The sequence below is a fragment of the Nothoprocta perdicaria genome, unplaced genomic scaffold (genome assembly GCF_003342845.1).
Source record: "Nothoprocta perdicaria isolate Ctin4 unplaced genomic scaffold, notPer1 scaffold_47, whole genome shotgun sequence".
Classification (NCBI taxonomy): domain Eukaryota; kingdom Metazoa; phylum Chordata; class Aves; order Tinamiformes; family Tinamidae; genus Nothoprocta; species Nothoprocta perdicaria.
Window position 1 is genome coordinate 150,009 of NW_020455721.1, and position 11,331 is coordinate 161,339.

Genomic DNA, 11,331 nt, shown 5'->3' on the forward strand with positions numbered 1-11,331 from the left:
GCTAAGCCAGGATGAGGTAGTACATGGGTAGCACAATAGTACAAGAAATGTAGCTGGATTGACCAAATTTGCTCTTTCGCTTCTCTGCAGTCTGGACTTGGCAGCTTGCCTTACCCTTTGACCAGAGTTCACTGTGCTAGGCATCTTCTTACTTACTAATTGCCAGTTTGGGAACATACCAAAGAAAATAATGCTTGGACTAAAAACCTTCAAAGCAGAACTCCTTTAAAAGAACTTACTGCCACAGTGGACTCCAGTCAGTAAAATGGACCTAGAAAAACAGGAGGCGTTAGAAAACAGCAAAGTTCTCACCACGAAATAGGCATTATTTTGCACCAATAGTAGTTTGGGGCTGATAAGACTGTTAAAAATGCTACTGATAATTTATTTAGGAGTTCAGGATAGGACAGGAGAAAGGACTTCAAGAAAGAGGTAAAGGACTTGCGAGAAAGAAGGAAAAACTGACAGTCTCCCAGGTTAGTATTTGCCAGGCGCGTGGTCTGCACAGCTCTGCAACACCATAAGCACCTGCAAAGAACACTTGGAAAGTGAATGTCTGAGGGAGGGTGAGATGTACAAAAGTATAGAAAATGGTTTCTCCTTCTGAAAGGAGTGTTTTTGATGTGCTGCCTCCACTATCAATTTAGCTTCCTATTTGTTCACACACTCTGCTTCCAGCCCAACTCTTACACCAGTCTCCTCAAATCAGTATGTTTGCCAGCCCTTTGGATGCTTTTGGGTGTGTGTTTCTAGTCTGGCAGGAGAAAGATCAGGGTACAAAGACTCTGTCAACAATTTTTTTTTTTTAACCACTTCAGTCTTCTAATCTCATGGTGGCCTTGCACAGAGTTATCTCCCTGCTTTCTTTTCCCTTGAAGTGTTGAATGACGTTGCCCGTGATGATGGAAGTCACAGATGCAGGCTGGTTTAACGCTCCCTCCCCTCTGCCTCCCCCACGGTTTATGGTTACTTTAGTCAGGCTGCTTTGCCTCTTTCCATGTAACAGGTGGCAGGTGCTGAAGACCCAGGCTGAGAAAGTATGATATGGCTTTAAACATGATTTAGGTCATTTAGCTATTACTTAGATTAGCAAAGGGTATTTCCTCCTGAGTCAACATAAACGTAGTAGAAAACTGCAGCTATCAATATCGAACTATCGGGAAAGAAACCCAGGGAAAAACCAAAAAGCCCTTTCAAGCTGCTTTGTCTGGATGTCGGAGTATGAAGTCGTGCCTTGAACGTAAGCAAAGATTATTTTCCTCCTCTTTCCTTGAGCTGCGGAGGTTTTAGGATGTGTTTACCTGAGCGTTGTGCTTGTTGGCCAGGCTGCTCCGAGGGGAGTGCTGGCGCTGGGCACGCGGCAGTTCACCGGCCATGGGAAGGCCACAGGAGGCTGCTGATCAACCCGAGCGCGCCTGCTGACGGCGCGACACGACGTGCACGAGCTCCAAGGGGCTCGTGGATACGCTCACGCAAAACTGGCAGCTGATGAGGTGCCGCTGATAGCCCGTCCAAATCCAGCTTACAGCACCCCTTGGAGCAGAGGCCTGGGGAAGGCACGGGGCTCTGGTTCTGCTCCCAGCTGCCTTGTACACTCCGGAAAGATTGTTTACTCCCCAAAACACGTTGTAGGATCCTTCTGAATTATGCTTGTCCTTTCCCTTCTTCACCTTTTCCAAGGGCAGAGGCTCTGAATTGCTGAGTGCTGTAGGTCTGAATGGAAGTTGAGAGACACACGGCGGATGCCCAGCAGATCTCTGTGGTCCTGCAGCAGGAAAGCCTTTCTTCCTGCATCGTGTGCACAGCGTCTCCCAGTGTCTCCCAGTAGCTCAGTGTGCTTTCCATAGTTACTCTGCTGTTTAAATGTCAGCTCTCCACTCATAAATATTGTAATTGTTCTGAAATATGAATCTTCTGGGGAAGAAAAACTTTTGTAGACCATACAGAAATGTCAAGGGATATTGACAAGGGAGAGTGATGGCCTTAACAGGGGTATGTGCTGCCCAATGTGAAATTAGAATAATGCTCTCTGATCAAAAGGGAAAACTGTGCTGTAAGTAGAAGGGAAATCTGTGCTCTAAGTAAAGGTATGTGGCAGAATATATGTTCTTAGAGCGCAGCAGCCAGCAATGCCAGCAACATCCCCTGGACCAACTGTTTCTAGGACCTACTGTTACTTGTCTGTGAAACCGAACTGTGCTGCTGGCTCCCCGTAAGCTTGAAGTGCCCGTAGCTTCTCCAGGTGCAGCTCTGCCTGGCGGAACAAGCAGCCCTGAGCGCAGGTCCAGCCCCTCATCGCAGCCTCCCGGCGTGCAGCTGCTAATGAGAGCTGCATTAGTGGGCTCTTGGGCAGCGCAACGTTAGTTCTCCGCCGTTTGTTAGGCCAGCCACAAACGCTGTGCAGAGTCACGTTTCCATCTTGGAGACGGAAAGAGGTTCTCTGAAACTTGATGCTCCCGATGCCTTTACTAACCCAATCAAAAAGCAAAATAAAATTGCCTTTTAGCGAGTGTATGCTAACTTATGTAGGACCACTTCCTTCTGACCAGTAATACAAAATGCGTAAGGCAGAACACACATTTCTGGATCTATGTTATATCTCCAACCCAAGAGATATAGAGAGCTTGCCTTGAAAACTGACCTTTATTTCCAGTTCCTTGGTGACATTTGGACTGTTGTGTAGCAGTGATAGTAGCTGTGATGTCATTTTTGCAAAGAGCTCGTTATTCAAACTTGTTGCTCATTTAGCATCCTCAAGCGAAAAGGGCATTTGGGTTTAAGAAAACTTTGAGACTTGCCACAGAGGTCATCTTATTGAAACCACAGCTCATGTAAAATCCAGCAGGCTCCACAACAGCAGGACATGGAATCAATATGATAAACGGCACCATTTCAGAAATGTGGTTTTCTTTGTTTCAGTTCTGCTGGCGGATCACGTTTCAGCCTTATGTGGAGAAGCCGGTTAGAGCCCAGGCAATACTGGAATACACCTAAGGCCCAGCTCTTTGGCTTCCTCGGAACCACCTACTGGCTAGCGTGTCTTTGGAGGACTCGCTCCGGGCTGAATTTCACCCTTTGGGTTTACGTGATCACACTCCGGGCTTCAACAGCCTTGAAGACTGAGTCTGAACACGACCACGCACTTAAGTATCCCTGCCTGGAGCTGGCCTCTTCTCCGGCTGTGTTTAAGGCTGCTGGCAATTCATGTAACATTAGTCCCATCTACCCGTTGGAGTAGGATGGATGCGGCTTTGTTCTACAGCAAACACACACAGCTGCCCCGAATCATCTGATCAAGTGTTTATGCAACAGCACAATATTATGTCAGTCATTTTTGTTATCTCTATTTTTGTTATTAGTTTCTTGTTGGGTTCTTCCTAATTAGTATCCTAAATATATATATATATAAAATATATATAGTTACTACATATATATATGATATATATATAGGATATTAAATATATATATATTATATGTAATATATATATTTATTACATATATATGTAATAACTATATATATTATATATATAATAAACTGAAACACATACTGCAGTGAAGAGGATGTGTCACCACTATTTAATGTTTTGGCAGGGAAAGCTCCACTGCATTAGTTGCTTACTTCACAAATATCATCACTGGAAAGAGAGGAGCCTGTCACAGAGTGAAACAACTGAGGTGTCAGAAACTGTCCATCTACCACACACATTCTACATTTCTTTTAATTCTTAAAATATTAGACCAAATACTAAGTGACACATGGATCTATTTCATACACCAGAGGCTACAAAATATCTCCTGGCACCTTGTAATAACTATAAAATCCCTAGTAAAAGATGAAACATAACATAATGTATACCAGCTGAGGGTCCTTCCCCTTCCCCCTGCCTGCCTGCCTTTTCTTGGAGATTTCTTTAAAGACCTATCTAATACTTTGCTTTTACTGACACTGGATATGATCAGATTTTCCCATATGAAGACACCAGTGCTCAAAATGTCAACAGTCCGCTGCACACTGAAGAGGAATGGGAAGGGGACTGATGTTACCTGTTTTTAAATGAATTCTAATGCAAAATAATAATCTTTATCTTCTATAAGATGTTAAACATTGGCAGGATAAGACTGGCCTTGATTCAAAAGTCGCAAGGTGCTTTAATTGATGCTACTTAATGTTACTGCAGAATATTCTATGCCAGACATCTGTACAGCAGTGTTAGGTCACCCAAGCTAAGACTAATATCCTAAGTACAGACTGAAAAACTAACAGTGACCTGGGTTATAAAACATTGACGTGAAAGGTCTGCTGCTCCTTGTACAGAGTGTGTTTTTGTAATTTAAAGAAATCTGAGCTCCTGAAGGTGGCCTGCTGGGCTTGCAGTTGACATCATGTTTGTCTGAGCACTGGTATGATTAAAGCAACTTGCAGATCCTGATATTTTGGGAACAGAGCTACAAAAAGGATACTTGGTGGTAAAGGTGCCAGCTTCCTGAAGATCCTGTCTTTACTGGCCTCGCTAGAAATTAAATTACCAAATTTTGGCTACAATTGAACAGGATCCAGAGTTCATTTGTGATTCCTTAGCCACCTGTGAAATTTCAGGTATGTTTTAGCTGTGGTCACTAGGACCTCTACGAAGGGCACACAGGTAACGGCAGGGTAAGGTGACGCTGCAAGCACGGCCTCTCCGTTAGCTGCCGTAACGGGCTCTGGATGCCGTCCTGCACGGCTACGAGAGCAGGGTGGCCTCCTCCTCCTCCTCAGCAAAATGTTTGTGGCAAGGCAGAGTGAGAGGACACTGCGCTTGCTCTGCTCCTGATTGCATACAGAGCAGACTTGCAGTATTGTTCAACTTGTGCGGCGTAGGCAGAGTTTCCTTGTCATTTCTCCAGTTAATCTGTCTTTCCCGAAGCCTTCCTGGCTTTGCTTATGCATCACGCTTGCAGCACGTCCCAGAGCCTCTGCTCCTGAAGCATCCCTCTTCCCATGCTTCCCAAGCTGCTCACCTCTCCCAGGTGATGAGTGCACACCACAGTCTCTGCTTATTCCAGACCCAAATCAGCTGGGCTGCGCTGCCGAGCGTGGGTTTCGGGAGCCTCCCAAACCCTCTGTGTCCCTATGCAAGTGCCATTTGTAGCCCATGCATAATTTCCTTATCTGCTTTATATGTTTTTATATCCAGCAGTTTCACATTCTCACCGATTAGCTGCTGCTGCTTCTCCTCCAGTGCATTCTGTGCTGCTGTCCTTGGGGCTGGACTCTGCAAACTTGTATTATTCTTGTTGAGAGGAATATCTAGGAAGGTCTAGAGGGAAGGAGGTGCTTCTAATTCCTGCACACTGAAGTGGAACAAGAGATTATTCTTACCCAAAAAGGACAGCTGGAAGGTATGTAATTTTTACTCCATTTGTACTGAGAATGTCACCTGTAATGCAATCTGATATATTTCTGCACATATCTCAAGCCATATTTTAAAAGGTCCTTTCTTGCATTCTTTTAACGTATGTTATCTTTCAGTTTTGTTACTTGATTACTGTTATCTCTGCTTCTCTCTTGAATTATTTCCTGTAGCTAATCACAGCTGCCGTCACTACCAATATGTTTTGCTGAAATTCTTCTGAAAAAAAGAATTTTGTTAAGAGTTATGTTAAGAGTTTTGTTAAGAATTATGTTAAGAGAGAGCGTTGGGTAGAACTCACCGCTTTCAGGCATCAGGTCCTGCACCAGTGTGCAGATCACTGGTGTGATCTCAGCTCGGGCTGTATGTTTGAGCGATGTTCTAACCTTGCACTGATCACTTACCACTGGATTTTTCTTCTTAGCTATATCTCTACAATTACAAAAGCAAATCATAATCATAATCAGCAACCCCCCTGCATAAAAAAATGTCCACCACTTGCAGGAGTCAGAATAAAATTTATATAACTAGAAAGACACTAAGGCTAAAGCAGCATCCTTTGGAAACCTATGAGAACAGCCTAAATTTCCAACTAAAGGATGGTTTAACTTTGTTTTAAATGGTACCTAGGAACAGTGACCCTAGAGACTTTTAGCGTTTGACTCTTTCAGATGTTTCAAACTTTCATCTGTTGGAGGGAGTTAGTTGCCTCCGGACATTCAGAAGCAGGAGAGCTGTAAGTGCCAGGCAGGTTTGGTAAGTGCTCCATGCGGCTCTGGGGAATGGTGGGGAGGAATGCATCCAGGAAGAGGGCAAGCGGTGACACGGACATCTATCTTCACTGCACTGCCCCTTTGCCTGGGCAAGCCATGCAGGTTTCCAGCGCTGTGCCGTGCAGGATGGGAGGGGGGATGGATGGATGGATGGCTGAGGGCTGCCTGGGCGGCTCCGCGGCTAAGGGCGTCCGGCCCTGGCAGCGTCGCGTCCCTGCTGGCTCTGCCTGCGGGAACAGAAAGGGTGCTTTTCATGCTATGTAGGGAGAAGTGGAAACCAACCCTTAAACCCCTGGCCCCAGTGCTGTGTCACATAGCTCTGCTTTACCCATGCAGGTTGACCCAAACGGAGAACTTGGAGTAAGGTGCGTGTCCCCTCGCCGTGCGGATCCCCCAGTTCCTCTTTCAGACACCAGGCCGAACAGGCAGGCACCACGTGAGACTAAACCCTAGGCTAACGCTCTGTAACAGGGTCTGCCTGACAAGGCTGAGATATTTTCCTTTCATAATCTGTTTCAGTAAATGAAATTTAATCTCTTCTTGGCCAGTTTTATGATCAAGAAATGAAAGGCTGCAGGAGTTCGGTTGTACACTTCTCTCATGGAAAGTATCTGCTTCATTTTTTCTCTTTGTTAAGCAGGTCTAAGACCTCCATCAGAGAATAGTTTATTCCTGACTTCAGTTAATATTCTTAAAATGTACAAAATTTGTACATGCTCATTTCTGCTAACACAGCTCTCAAATATTATCTGAAGGCAGGTCAACAAATCTCTGTCTTTAACCAGTCAGATTTTCTCCTAACGCCTAAGCAGGAACAGAAAAAAATATTCATAGAAAACAACTTACTCAATTAGTTGTGGTTCTTTTCCAAGACTATTCTTGATTTTTTTCCCCAAGTCATGGGGGAAAAATGACTTCATTATTCAGTGTATTTTTCAAGCAAATTTGTATAAGTTTGATGCTTACCTTGCATTTACTCTTTGTGCTGTTGTTTCTGTGGTAACCGCCACCTGTATGCATTAATCTGACTTTACTGTTTCTGTTCCTTGCCAAGTAAGCAAACGGTAAATAAAAATGTTTGTGTGCTTGGTGATAGTTTTTGTTACTTCTTGGGGATTTGGATTCTTCTTAGTGCAGGGCCATCGCAATTGGTGAATTCCAAGGGCAACATCATGCAGGCTGGGAATATTCTCTGTCGGCTCCTAGCAGTGGTAAGCTTTGTATTACCTGTGGTCATCCAGAGCAAAGACACAGGACATACACGTGCGTAGATCCACCTACAGACATCTTGAAACCGTGAAGCCACCCTGACTGATTCACAGGTGATTGTGAAGCTGCAGCTCCGCTTAGTTAGGGCTCCACACACAAGGCCCAGCAGTGGAGGGGGGATGTTTCGCTTGCCAAATCTGCCCGACTCAGGCATTTCCCCACAGCCGGTTGTAGCCCGATTATGTGCGGCTCAGCCTGCGCTGACCCTGGAGCTGGGAGTGCGAGGGAACGAAGGCAGCAGAGGACAGAGCTCCTGCTCCCGCACACAGCCCGTAGGAAGGCAGCTCCACTGCCTCTGGATGCAGGGCAGCGAGTAGCCAAACCCCCCATGCTCTCAGTTACAGGGATATCTGGGTGATATCTGCAACTACATTGCAAGTTACTCCCCCCATCAAAGAAGGGCATTTCTTGTAGCTCCCTCTTCCTAGAGGGAAGCAGTGCCTAGATATAATGGATAAGGTACAGAGCTGCCTTTAGTGCAAAGCCAGTGCCCTGTTCCGACTTAAGTTTTCTTCCTTTTTCTTACTATCCACCGAGTATCCTGATATCTCACTTGGAAGGGACTGCGACGAGGGCTTCTGCAGAGGGTGCTAGAACTGGCCTGATGAAGCGCTCACTTTGTTTTTCCATCTCTCAGGTTGTGAATCGTGTAGAGCATACAAATCCCGTAAACCAAATATTTCTACTACCAGCAGTATTAAATTCCTTTCCAAGCACTGTGGCAGGCAGCCAGAAAAATAACAAAGCTGCCTTGAAAGTACTTACCTCTGGCAATACTTGGTGCTTTTGGCGCTATCTGAATCTTTCAAAGTGTTTTAAACTATTAGCGAATTAAGCCCCACAAGTAACGCTATCCGTGTTTCCTAATTGGAGAAACCAAAAACCAGAGGATTTACAAGTACAATTTGGAGACTGTTGTGTGTTCTGAGTGTTATCCAAGGCCTGGGACCCGCTGTAGACAAGAGGGCTATTCACAAACTATGATACTGGAAAATGGGAACCTGACCGTGTGACTTACCTGTCAACAAGAGGTTCATCTGGAAAGAGCTCCTGCTTATTCCTTGTTATGTACTGTGATTATGCTGCTGTTTTTCCCCTCTTTAGAAGCAGTATTATTGACAATACAATATATTGCAAATTGACAATAATTTACAAGACTAAACTGAGGCCTGTATTTTGTATTGTACCATTTACCATGGATTTAAGGAATATCTATTGAAGGGGATTGTACTGGGAAAATAGTAAGAATTTTAAACCCACTCGTAATTGGAGGCAATGGAGGCCAAAACCTGCTCTTGTTCTTATTTCAGTATGTTATTAGCACTTGCTAGCTTGTGTCAAGTGGGAGCTGGCTTAATAAAAGCAAAATAAGCCCTATTTGCATCAAAATGTAGGTTTCCATAGCCTTGTGCAGAGGTTGTGCTCATTTCTGTAATTACGATAGCTTAGTGCTTCCTTCTTGTGTAGGCAAGTTGAAGGTAAAACAACCCAAAATCAGCTGTACAGAAACAGCACCTTTTAATGGCAGAGCATCTTTGGATTGGAGTTGTGCCGGGAGCCTGTGGAATCACAGGAGGCCTTTAAGGACATGAGGCAAACCCTGTTAGAGCACGTTTGAAAATCCCAGCCTTTGTAACATACCTGAAAATACATTATCTGAAGTAGAGAGGCTATTCATAACATGGACGGTTACTTTATGTCAATCAGCAATGTCAACATAGTAGACTAGTCAAAAACTGTGTAAAACTAGGTAAAATTGATCTATGGCATAGAGGAATAAACATATGTACCAGTGGTCCTCACTCATAGAAAGGAACTTCTCTTTTAAGCAACTGAATCTGTAGAAATATCTGTAACGCACAGTCTTGGTTTTAGTTGTCAGATATGAAAAATAGGATAATTCTGCCCTGCAGAGCTGACTGTGAAGTCTGCTGAAATCAAGTTGGTATTTCCAGTTCATTTCGATGGATGTGAGATCAGTGTGGGGGAAGGAGGTGCTGAGGAAGTTCCTGTGGTGTCACTGCAAAGCACACAAGTTCTCTGTCCGAGACACGGTTGCCTTCGGAGAGGGGGTGGCAGAGGAATACTGAGGAAAAGCCTGGCTTTGTTCGAGTTTCGTCTTCTGTCTGCTCAAGAATTCACTGATTGAGGTGCAACCAAAATGTGGGGTAGAGCTTGGTGTAAGCGTCTGTGGACAGTAAATACACACACGCAGGTCTGCTTTACCTGTGCAGGTTGAGATTCAAGCTGTTTCCATGAAACGCGCAAATAGAGTTTTTCTAAATTCTGAATCATAAAAGAAATGCAAATACGTGTTGCAAAACAAAGATCCCAGTATTAAGGGCTGTGTATACAAGCTACATATACATACCTATATACTCCCTGGACAATAATGTGCTCATGCGAGGGTTATGTAAAAAGAGTCTGATGAAGGTAGAGGTTTCTCTACTTAATTTCCAAAATTTAAGAATAGGAGATTGCTAAACTAAATGCTTGTCTGACTTTGCTAGCTAATGACCAAAGCAAACAAGGCGAGAAATCGCAGTTGAGCATCATGCATCATTTTGCTGGCATGGATGTCTCATGTGTCTGGTACTTTATTTTAAAAATAATTAGGAGGAAAACTATAATAAACGAAATCTGTAGGAAACTTTTTGCATTTTAGCAAAATGACCTTTTTGAAGTAGCACTGAAGAGAACAAAGGAGTAGGGATTTTCGCTCATTATTACATGATCCTTAAATCCTGGGGGAACAGTGAAATTAATTGTATCCATGTTTTGAAAGATGCTTGTTTCCTCTAAGCTGCTCCCAACATTTTCTGAAGACAATTTTCACATGTAGTTGGCTGCTTGCAAGTAGTCCAAAGAGGGAAATACAAATGGTAAGTCAGTCTTCAGTGTTAACACTGATAATGCTATTAGTCACAAGAGGTGTTCACATGGAGTAAATGAATCATTTGAAAAGAAGTGGCGGGGGTGGCACTAACAATAGGCCTGACTTATAACTCTGCGTGTGTGTGTGTGTGTGTGTGTGTGTGTGTGTGTGTGTGTGTGTGTGTGTACACTCTTGTTTGCATCCAGGAGAGGGTAGGAGAAAGGAGAAAGCTTTATTTTATTTTATTTTATTGCTTTAATGTATACAAACTATCTACTAAAGTCCATGACTTCTGCAGAAGGATGTTTTGATACTGCTAAGGTGACTTTCTTTCAAATCTTTAATTAAAAAAAAAAAAAAAGATATTTTAACTGAAGAGTCTAGCCATTCACAAGTAGTATAGAAAAATAACATCTGAATTTATCTTCCTCAAGGATGAAAGAATGACATTACGAATGTCTCACTCAAGTCACGGCAGTGTGAGGAAGATGTTAGCTGCGGTCACAGACGTCTTAAATGAGCTGTGTCGAGCTCGCTATGCAGAGATCTTTAATAGTAAAGAGCTCCATCTACCGGCACAAGAGAAAAGTCTTCTCCTGCGCACTGGCATCTCCCCCTAAGTATTTTCCATGCTAAAATCCTTTCTATGGCCCTGGAAGACAGTTCTGAAGTTTTTGGTGGTTTAGATCAACCTGTGGGGCTGTATTCATGCTGACAAGAGTTGCAATATTTAACCTATGATATCACCTTACTTCCTTCCTCTCCTGCATTGCTGTCAGGGCATCTTCATCCATCATCAAGGCCAGCGGCTGAGATCGCATTTCAGGCTTTTAAGAGCTGAGATTACAAGGCCAAGTATCCAAACGACCCAATTCTCCAGCCACCGCTAACTGTGGCTGCCAGTTTTTCTGACTGAGTAGGAACTGCTGGGCATAAATTGGTGGTCTTAAAGGCAGAGAAGAACTCTAGTTGGCAAAATTTTAGTGGACTTTTTTTTTTTTTTTTTTTTTTTTTTTTTTTT

The 11,331-nt window shown here is 43.7% G+C and overlaps 1 long non-coding RNA gene across 1 annotated transcript; it reads left to right on the forward strand.

Annotated features, from left to right (window-relative positions):
* The first annotated feature begins 1,114 nt into the window (after window positions 1-1,114).
* Window positions 1,115-3,413, forward strand: LOC112953912. Its single transcript, XR_003250638.1, has 2 exons — window positions 1,115-1,240; window positions 2,920-3,413. It is a non-coding gene; the product is annotated as an uncharacterized LOC112953912 (long non-coding RNA).
* Window positions 3,414-11,331: the final 7,918 nt, after the last annotated feature.